The following is a 7,500-nucleotide window of genomic DNA, read 5'->3' on the forward strand; positions in this document are numbered from 1 at the left end:
CTTCTGATCTGGAGTCAGACGAGCTACCATTGCGCCATCGGGTCCGACCGAACATATGACCTTGTCGTGTGTAGTCCCTGAGCGGACTCATACAAGTACGCAGGATTTAGGCCAGTAACTTCAAGCGCCTCCGTTATGTCGTGCGCACCTTACGGGAAACGAATGTCAAAAGCAACGTGACCCGAACGTGATTTGAACACGCAACCTTCTGACCTGGAGTCAGACGCGCTACCATTGCGCCATCGGGTCCGACCGAACATATGACTTTGTCGTGTGTAGTCACTGAGCGGACTCATACAACTACGCAGGATTTAGGTCAGTAACTTCAAGCGCCTCCATTATGTTGTGCGCACCACACAGGAAACGAATGTCAAAAGGAACGTGACCCGAACGTGATTTGAACACGCAACCTTCTGATCTGGAGTCAGACGCGCTAACATATGACCTTGTCGTGTGTAGTCCCTGAGCGGACTCATACAAGTACGCAGGATTTAGGTCAGTAACTTCAAGCACCTCCGTTATGTCGTGCGCACCTTACGGGAAACGAATGTCAAAAGCAACGTGACCCGAACGTGATTTGAACACGCAACCTTCTGATCTGGAGTCAGACGCGCTACCATTGCGCCATCGGGTCCGACCGAACATATGACCTTGTCGTGTGTAGTCCCTGAGCGGACTCATACAAGTACGCAGGATTTAGGTCAGTAACTTCAAGCGCCTCCGTTATGTCGTGCGCACCTTACGGGAAACGAATGTCAAAAGCAACGTGACCCGAACGTGATTTGAACACGCAACCTTCTGATCTGGACTCAGACGCGCTACCATTGCGCCATCGGGTCCGACCGAACATATGACCTTGTCGTGTGTAGTCACTGAGCGGACTCATCCAACTACGGAGGATTTAGGTCAGTAACTTCAAGCGCCTCCATTATGTTGTGCGCACCATACAGGAAACGAATGTCAAAAGGAACGTGACCCGAACGTGATTTGAACACGCAACCTTCTGATCTGGAGTCAGGCGCGCTACCATTGCGCCATCGGGTCCGACCGAAGATATGACCTTGTCGTGTGTAGTCACTGAGCGGACTCATGCAACTACGCAGGTTTTAGGTCAGTAACTTCAATCGCCTCCATTATGTTGTGCGCACCATACGGGAAACGAATGTCAAAAGGAACGTGACCCGGACGTGATTTGAACACGCAACCTTCTGGTCTGGAGTCAGAAGCGCTACCATTGCGCCATCGGGCCCGACCCAAGAAATGACCTTGTCGTGTGTAGTCACTGAGCGGACTCATACAAGTACGCAGGATTTAGGTCAGTAACTTCAAGCGCCTCCATTATGTTGTGCGCACCATACAGGAAACGAATGTCAACAGGAACATGACCCGAACGTGATTTGAACACGCAACCTTCTGATCTGGAGTCAGACGCGCTACCATTGCGCCATCGGGTCCGACCGAACATATGACCTTGTCGTGTGTAGTCCCTGAGCGGACTCATACAAGTACGCAGGATTTAGGTCAGTAACTTCAAGCGCCTCCGTTATGTCGTGCGCACCTTACGGGAAACGAATGTCAAAAGCAACGTGACCCGAACGTGATTTGAACACGCAACCTTCTGATCTGGACTCAGACGCGCTACCATTGCGCCATCGGGTCTGACCGAACATATGACCTTGTCGTGTGTAGTCACTGAGCGGACTCATACAACTACGGAGGATTTAGGTCAGTAACTTCAAGCGCCTCCATTATGTTGTGCGCACCATACAGGAAACGAATGTCAAAAGGAACGTGACCCGAACGTGATTTGAACACGCAACCTTCTGATCTGGAGTCAGGCGCGCTACCATTGCGCCATCGGGTCCGACCGAAGATATGACCTTGTCGTGTGTAGTCACTGAGCGGACTCATGCAACTACGCAGGTTTTAGGTCAGTAACTTCAATCGCCTCCATTATGTTGTGCGCACCATACGGGAAACGAATGTCAAAAGGAACGTGACCCGGACGTGATTTGAACACGCAACCTTCTGGTCTGGAGTCAGAAGCGCTACCATTGCGCCATCGGGCCCGACCCAAGAAATGACCTTGTCGTGTGTAGTCACTGAGCGGACTCATACAAGTACGCAGGATTTAGGTCAGTAACTTCAAGCGCCTCCATTATGTTGTGCGCACCATACAGGAAACGAATGTCAACAGGAACATGACCCGAACGTGATTTGAACACGCAACCTTCTGCTCTGTAGTCAGACGCGCTACCATTGCGCCATCTTGTCCGACCGAACATATGACCTTGTCGTGTGTAGTCCCTGGGCGGACTCATACAAGTACGCAGGATTTAGGTCAGTAACTTCAAGCACCTCCGTTATGTCGTGCGCACCTTACGGGAAACGAATGTCAAAAGCAACGTGACCCGAACGTGATTTGAACACGCAACCTTCTGATCTGGAGTCAGACGCGCTACCATTGCGCCATCGGGTCCGACCGAACATATGACCTTGTCGTGTGTAGTCCCTGAGCGGACTCATACAAGTACGCAGGATTTAGGTCAGTAACTTCAAGCACCTCCGTTATGTCGTGCGCACCTTACGGGAAACGAATGTCAAAAGCAACGTGACCCGAACGTGATTTGAACACGCAACCTTCTGATCTGGAGTCAGACGCGCTACCATTGCGCCATCGGGTCCGACCGAACATATGACCTTGTCGTGTGTAGTCCCTGGGCGGACTCATACAAGTACGCAGGATTTAGGTCAGTAACTTCAAGCACCTCCGTTATGTCGTGCGCACCTTACGGGAAACGAATGTCAGAAGCAACGTGACCCGAACGTGATTTGAACACGCAACCTTCTGATCTGGAGTCAGACGCGCTACCATTGCGCCATCTTGTCCGACCGAACATATGACCTTGTCGTGTGTAGTCCCTGAGCGGACTCATACAAGTACGCAGGATTTAGGTCAGTAACTTCAAGCACCTCCGTTATGTCGTGCGCACCTTACGGGAAACGAATGTCAAAAGCAACGTGACCCGAACGTGATTTGAACACGCAACCTTCTGATCTGGAGTCAGACGCGCTACCTTTTTTTTTTTTTTTTTTTTAGCCTTTATTCCATGCTAAAACGTACACATAAAACCTCAATGGCTACTTCGCCATTCTGTAAGTTAATAGGGTGTGCCGTTTCCTAATTTTGTTCGTCTTCAGCTTGCTCTGCGGCGTCTTCACTGTGGTACTCTTCCGTACCCTCTTGTTGCTCGAAGCAGGTGCCTTTACATCGCTGTCTTTCACCAGCTGGCGTACTTGTTCCTTGCTGTGATGGTCTGCAGCAGGCTCCTAAGTCCGCTGCAAGTGATATCGTCTTCCCGTGCTGTCACCACTGTGAGCACCCATTCAAGGCTGGTGAGGAAGTGGTTCCATGGTGTCTTCGGCTTGGCTTTGCCTTCAGAAATGGCCATCCTGTACCGCCATAAGGAGTGGAGGCCGATGACCACCAGAGCGGCCGACGTGTTGTTGTCTTCGCAGCCGTCGAACACGAGGAATTTTAGAGAAAACCAGTCAATGTTGATGTCCAGACCGGTGCACGCTCTGAACTGCTCCCAAAAATCTCGTGCTCGTTTGCAGTTTACAAACACATGAAACAGGTCTTCTTCAGCGCTGCACAGGTCACACCTCACTGACCACGGGACAAAGAATCCTTTTCTCTGCAGCCAGACTTTGACCGGCAACACTTCGCAGTGGAACCTTGTGAAGAGGTCCTTCGCGCCGGATGGTACGCAGAACTTGCGTAGCCTTTTGAAGACGTTCTGGGCTTCTGTTGTGAGAAGGAACTTCCGATAGAGCGGTTCTGGTGTCACGCTGTCTACAGTATCCCAGTAGAGCTTTCTCCGTTTAACCTTGCTGAGGTAGTCCCAAGAGAACCGCATTTCAAAAAAGGCAATAGCCGCTCCGATCTCCCTGTAGAACGCCCTAGTCTCCTTTGCCCTTGCCGGATTTTCTAGTGACACTGTCCACCTATGGAGGTGATGTGCTCCAAGTGTCTGTGTGCAGCTTCTGAGGAATGGATCGTCCTGGTCCCTGAAGTAGAGGAACCTCTGAACTTTGAGCTTAATGTCGAGGTTCACAAGTCCAAATCCACCTTTGCTTGGGCTCAAGAAGAGGTTCGATTGTCGCATCTTTTCCATTGGAGAATTCCACACAAAGGTGGCACACAGTCGGTAGAACTTGTTGACCACTGCATTGTTGTATTTCGTGCATTGGGCAGTATACAGCACTGCTGGGTACAAGCAGGAATTGCATACGTACGCCTTGTTGAAGAGCGTGAGGAACCGTCCGTGCCAGGGAGTCAGCGAGTGCCTGAGCCGGTTCAATTTGGGGTTCCATACGTGTGCTGCTTGCTTTCTTAAGTCGAACTCGACTCCGAGGTACTTGTCAACCTTGTTTGTCCACTGCAAGCCAAGAAGATTGGTTGGAGTTTCTTCCCACGGTCCAAGCCAGCTGCCTAATGTCTTGCTGAGGTTGAGCTCTGCTCCGGAGTGCTTCGAGAACTCCTGAATGGTGTCTAGTGCTTGTTGGACTCCCTCAACAGTGGTGCACACTACGGTTACGTCATCGGCATACGCGAGAAGCTTGATGCTTTCCGCGCCTATCTTGAGCCCTTGAATACTTTCGTTGGAACTGATCATGCGACATAGCGGTTCCAGGTATGCGGCGAACAGAAGCGGTGAAAGTGGACACCCCTGCCTCACTGATGAATGAATCGGTATGGGTTTGCTTAACCACCCGTTCACTACTAATCTGGTGCTGATGTCTTCGTAGCAGAGCTTTATCCAGGCCATTAGGGAGCTCCCGACCTTCAGTTTTTCAAGAACCGCCAGGGGTACTGGTGACTGACTCTATCGAACGCCTGTCGCAGGTCAACCTGGAGAACGCACAGCCGGGCAGGTAGTGTTTCGGCAGCCTCGCACACCGCCCGCATCACGTGTAAGTTTCGTGCGATCGACCTGCCCTTGACTCCGTAGACTTGATGCTGACCAATGGCAGTCCGCAGGCAACCCTCTAATCTGTTATTGAGAACCTTGGCAAATATCTTGTAATCAGCGCAGAGAAGGCTGATTGGTCGAAAATCGTTAACTGTTGGAGCTTCGCTGTTCTTGGGGTTCTTTTTAGGGATAAGGACGGTGAAGGATTGACGCATTGATGGCGGAAGCAACTTTCTCGAAGCGATGTCATCGAACACCAACTTCAAGATTGGGGAGAGCAAGGTAGCGAACCTTTTATAGAATGCTGATCCAATTCCATCCGGGCCCGGAGCTTTGTTTCTTCCCAGCTTTCGGATAACTCTCTCTATCTCCCCCGTTGTTATTTCGCCGTTCGCTGCTTCTGCTACTTCTGTCTTTACTGCCGGCAAATCGAGGCCGCTTATAGCATCGGTAACGTTTGTCCCAGTTGATGACGAGAACAGACCGCGGAACTTCTCGTAGAACAGTCCTTCGATTTCCTCTTGCGATGTTGCAGTGCCGTCTGGACTGTTCAAACATGTAATGGCGTTGAACGATCCCCTTTCTCTTTCCCGTAGGAGGAATACTTTGCTGGGCGTTTCCTCACGCGACACCGCGTTTAGCCGGCTCCGAATTGCTGCACCCTTGTATCGTTTTTCCAAAATTTCAAGAAGCTGCTTTTTCACTTCTCCAATTTCCTGTGTATACCGTCCGGGGGTGTGGTCTTCCTCTGCGACTAACACACGGAGGTCTTTGGTAAGTGACCGGGCCTGTTCCCTCTCCTTGAAGCTTCTTGACTGACTATAGGATATTGCTTTGTTTTTGAAGTTTGTCTTGAAGATCTCCCACGTAACGGCGTTGATACTGTTTCCGCTCTTGTATTCTGTGATCATGTTTTCCACTTCCTGACAGAAAGTCTCTTCTTCCAGGATGCTTTCGTTGAGCTTCCACGAATAAGACCTTGCCTTGCTGATGCAACTTGTGGCCTGAGCGCTGAGATCGATGTCGACGCTGACGAGTCCGTGGTCCGAGAAAGGTACCGGCGTGACGGTGTAGTTGCAGGCCGTCTTGTCCCAGTCAGCGGAGAAATACAGGGTGTGTGCAGAAAAACGTGACCCGCATTTTTACATGTAACTCGTTGTCTACTTACCCCAGGAACTTCCGGTGGCGTACGATGTCGTATTTATGCGTGCGACAGCTACAAAAAATCCTGGTAGCCATACTCACAGTAAAAAGATTATCAGAACGCGAAAACATCGGCTTCCATGCATTAGAATAGGGCGATCATGACAGTGCATGATAGTGCATGGCGGTCTCAGGAGAGTTATCTGCAGCGCTGCTAGGGCTACTACCGATGAGCATCTATGTGAGACATCGTTTCGATTTCTGCATCGATAGTTCCCCTAGCGGTTCTTTAACACAACGCTCCTGCATCCGCCATGTTGCCCTATTCTGACGCACGGAGGCAGTAGTTTTTGTTGCTCTGTCCATTTTCTAAGCTGAGTGTGGCTCCCACAATTTTTCTGCAGATTTCGCACGCATAAATGCGCCATCGTGCGCCACCGGAAGTTCGTTAGTTGGGTAGACAATGAGCTATGTGCCTAAATGCGGGTCACGTTTTTCTGCACACACCCTGTAGATTCTGTCGAGTCTTGCATGGGACGCACCTTGCCAGTGAGTGTACCGCTGACTAGGTTCCGTTCCTACCGCAGCAACGTCGCCCAAACTGAAATCTGTCACCAGCTTCTTGAATTCCGTCACACTAGCGTCCCTCCTGAAGGGGTAGCTGCAGTCATACTTGCTGGTTACCATATTGAAGTCGCCACAGAATACAACTTTTGCCGGTGTGTCCACGAAAGCTCTCAGCTCAGAGAAGAACATTTTCCTGTCGTCCCTTATATTTGGCGCGTAGACACAAATTACTCGCGCTAACTGGTTGGCGATGAGCAGATCGACACAGGTAAATCGGCCGGTTTGGTCAAGGATGGTGTCGACGACGGTGACGATACTGTCCTTCTTCACAAATATCGCTGTCCCCGCACTGTGACCAGTGCCTGCGGAGTGGTAGCAGTAGTAGTTACGTTTAAAGAAATTAACAAGGTCCTTCTCTTGTTCCGCGGTAGAGATCTTCGTTTCCTGGAGGCAGATAATGTCTAGTTTGTGTTCCTTTATCATTTCCATGAGCCAGTGCTTTCTGTTTTGCCGAATCAGACTGAACGTGTTAAAAGTTGCCACTCTTATTTTTTTTCTTGACATGGAACGAGTTTGGAAAGCGACCGCTGGTTACTGGGTGGCCGTGAAGTGAAGGTCGTTCAGCTGTGATGCACCAGCTTCCTCCAGCGGGACCACCGGCATCGGGGCGTCCCCTTTCTTCCATCTACTTTCAAACCTTGCGTCCTTTCTCTGCTCTCTTAGATAGTCCTTTACAGTGGTGGCATGCCTCTCTGACTCTCTTTTCCTTTTCATTGAATTTTCCTCTACTTCGGCCATATCTGCGTCGCTATCT

At 50.5% G+C, this 7,500-nt stretch overlaps 10 non-coding genes across 10 annotated transcripts in view; all 10 read right to left on the reverse strand.

Annotated features, from left to right (window-relative positions):
- Trnaw-cca (transfer RNA tryptophan (anticodon CCA)) overlaps positions 1-44 on the reverse strand; it is a 72-nt gene extending 28 nt beyond the window's left edge. The window contains exon 1 of the tRNA in view: positions 1-44. This exon is cut by the window's left edge and continues 28 nt beyond it. This is a non-coding gene — a tRNA (tRNA-Trp).
- A 133-nt stretch (positions 45-177) lies between these two features.
- On the reverse strand, positions 178-249 carry Trnaw-cca (transfer RNA tryptophan (anticodon CCA)). The gene has a single exon. It is a non-coding gene; the product is annotated as a tRNA-Trp (tRNA).
- Positions 250-562: 313 nt separating this feature from the next.
- On the reverse strand, positions 563-634 carry Trnaw-cca (transfer RNA tryptophan (anticodon CCA)). Its single transcript has one exon. It is a non-coding gene; the product is annotated as a tRNA-Trp (tRNA).
- A 133-nt stretch (positions 635-767) lies between these two features.
- Trnaw-cca (transfer RNA tryptophan (anticodon CCA)) lies at positions 768-839 on the reverse strand. Its single transcript has one exon. It is a non-coding gene; the product is annotated as a tRNA-Trp (tRNA).
- A 133-nt stretch (positions 840-972) lies between these two features.
- Positions 973-1,044, reverse strand: Trnaw-cca (transfer RNA tryptophan (anticodon CCA)). Its single transcript has one exon. It is a non-coding gene; the product is annotated as a tRNA-Trp (tRNA).
- A 338-nt stretch (positions 1,045-1,382) lies between these two features.
- Positions 1,383-1,454, reverse strand: Trnaw-cca (transfer RNA tryptophan (anticodon CCA)). The gene has a single exon. It is a non-coding gene; the product is annotated as a tRNA-Trp (tRNA).
- A 133-nt stretch (positions 1,455-1,587) lies between these two features.
- Trnaw-cca (transfer RNA tryptophan (anticodon CCA)) lies at positions 1,588-1,659 on the reverse strand. The gene has a single exon. It is a non-coding gene; the product is annotated as a tRNA-Trp (tRNA).
- Positions 1,660-1,792: 133 nt separating this feature from the next.
- Trnaw-cca (transfer RNA tryptophan (anticodon CCA)) lies at positions 1,793-1,864 on the reverse strand. Its single transcript has one exon. It is a non-coding gene; the product is annotated as a tRNA-Trp (tRNA).
- Positions 1,865-2,407: 543 nt separating this feature from the next.
- Positions 2,408-2,479, reverse strand: Trnaw-cca (transfer RNA tryptophan (anticodon CCA)). The gene has a single exon. It is a non-coding gene; the product is annotated as a tRNA-Trp (tRNA).
- Positions 2,480-2,612: 133 nt separating this feature from the next.
- Positions 2,613-2,684, reverse strand: Trnaw-cca (transfer RNA tryptophan (anticodon CCA)). Its single transcript has one exon. It is a non-coding gene; the product is annotated as a tRNA-Trp (tRNA).
- Positions 2,685-7,500: the final 4,816 nt, after the last annotated feature.

Source organism: Ornithodoros turicata, chromosome 1, assembly GCF_037126465.1.
Source record: "Ornithodoros turicata isolate Travis chromosome 1, ASM3712646v1, whole genome shotgun sequence".
NCBI classification, from domain to species: domain Eukaryota; kingdom Metazoa; phylum Arthropoda; class Arachnida; order Ixodida; family Argasidae; genus Ornithodoros; species Ornithodoros turicata.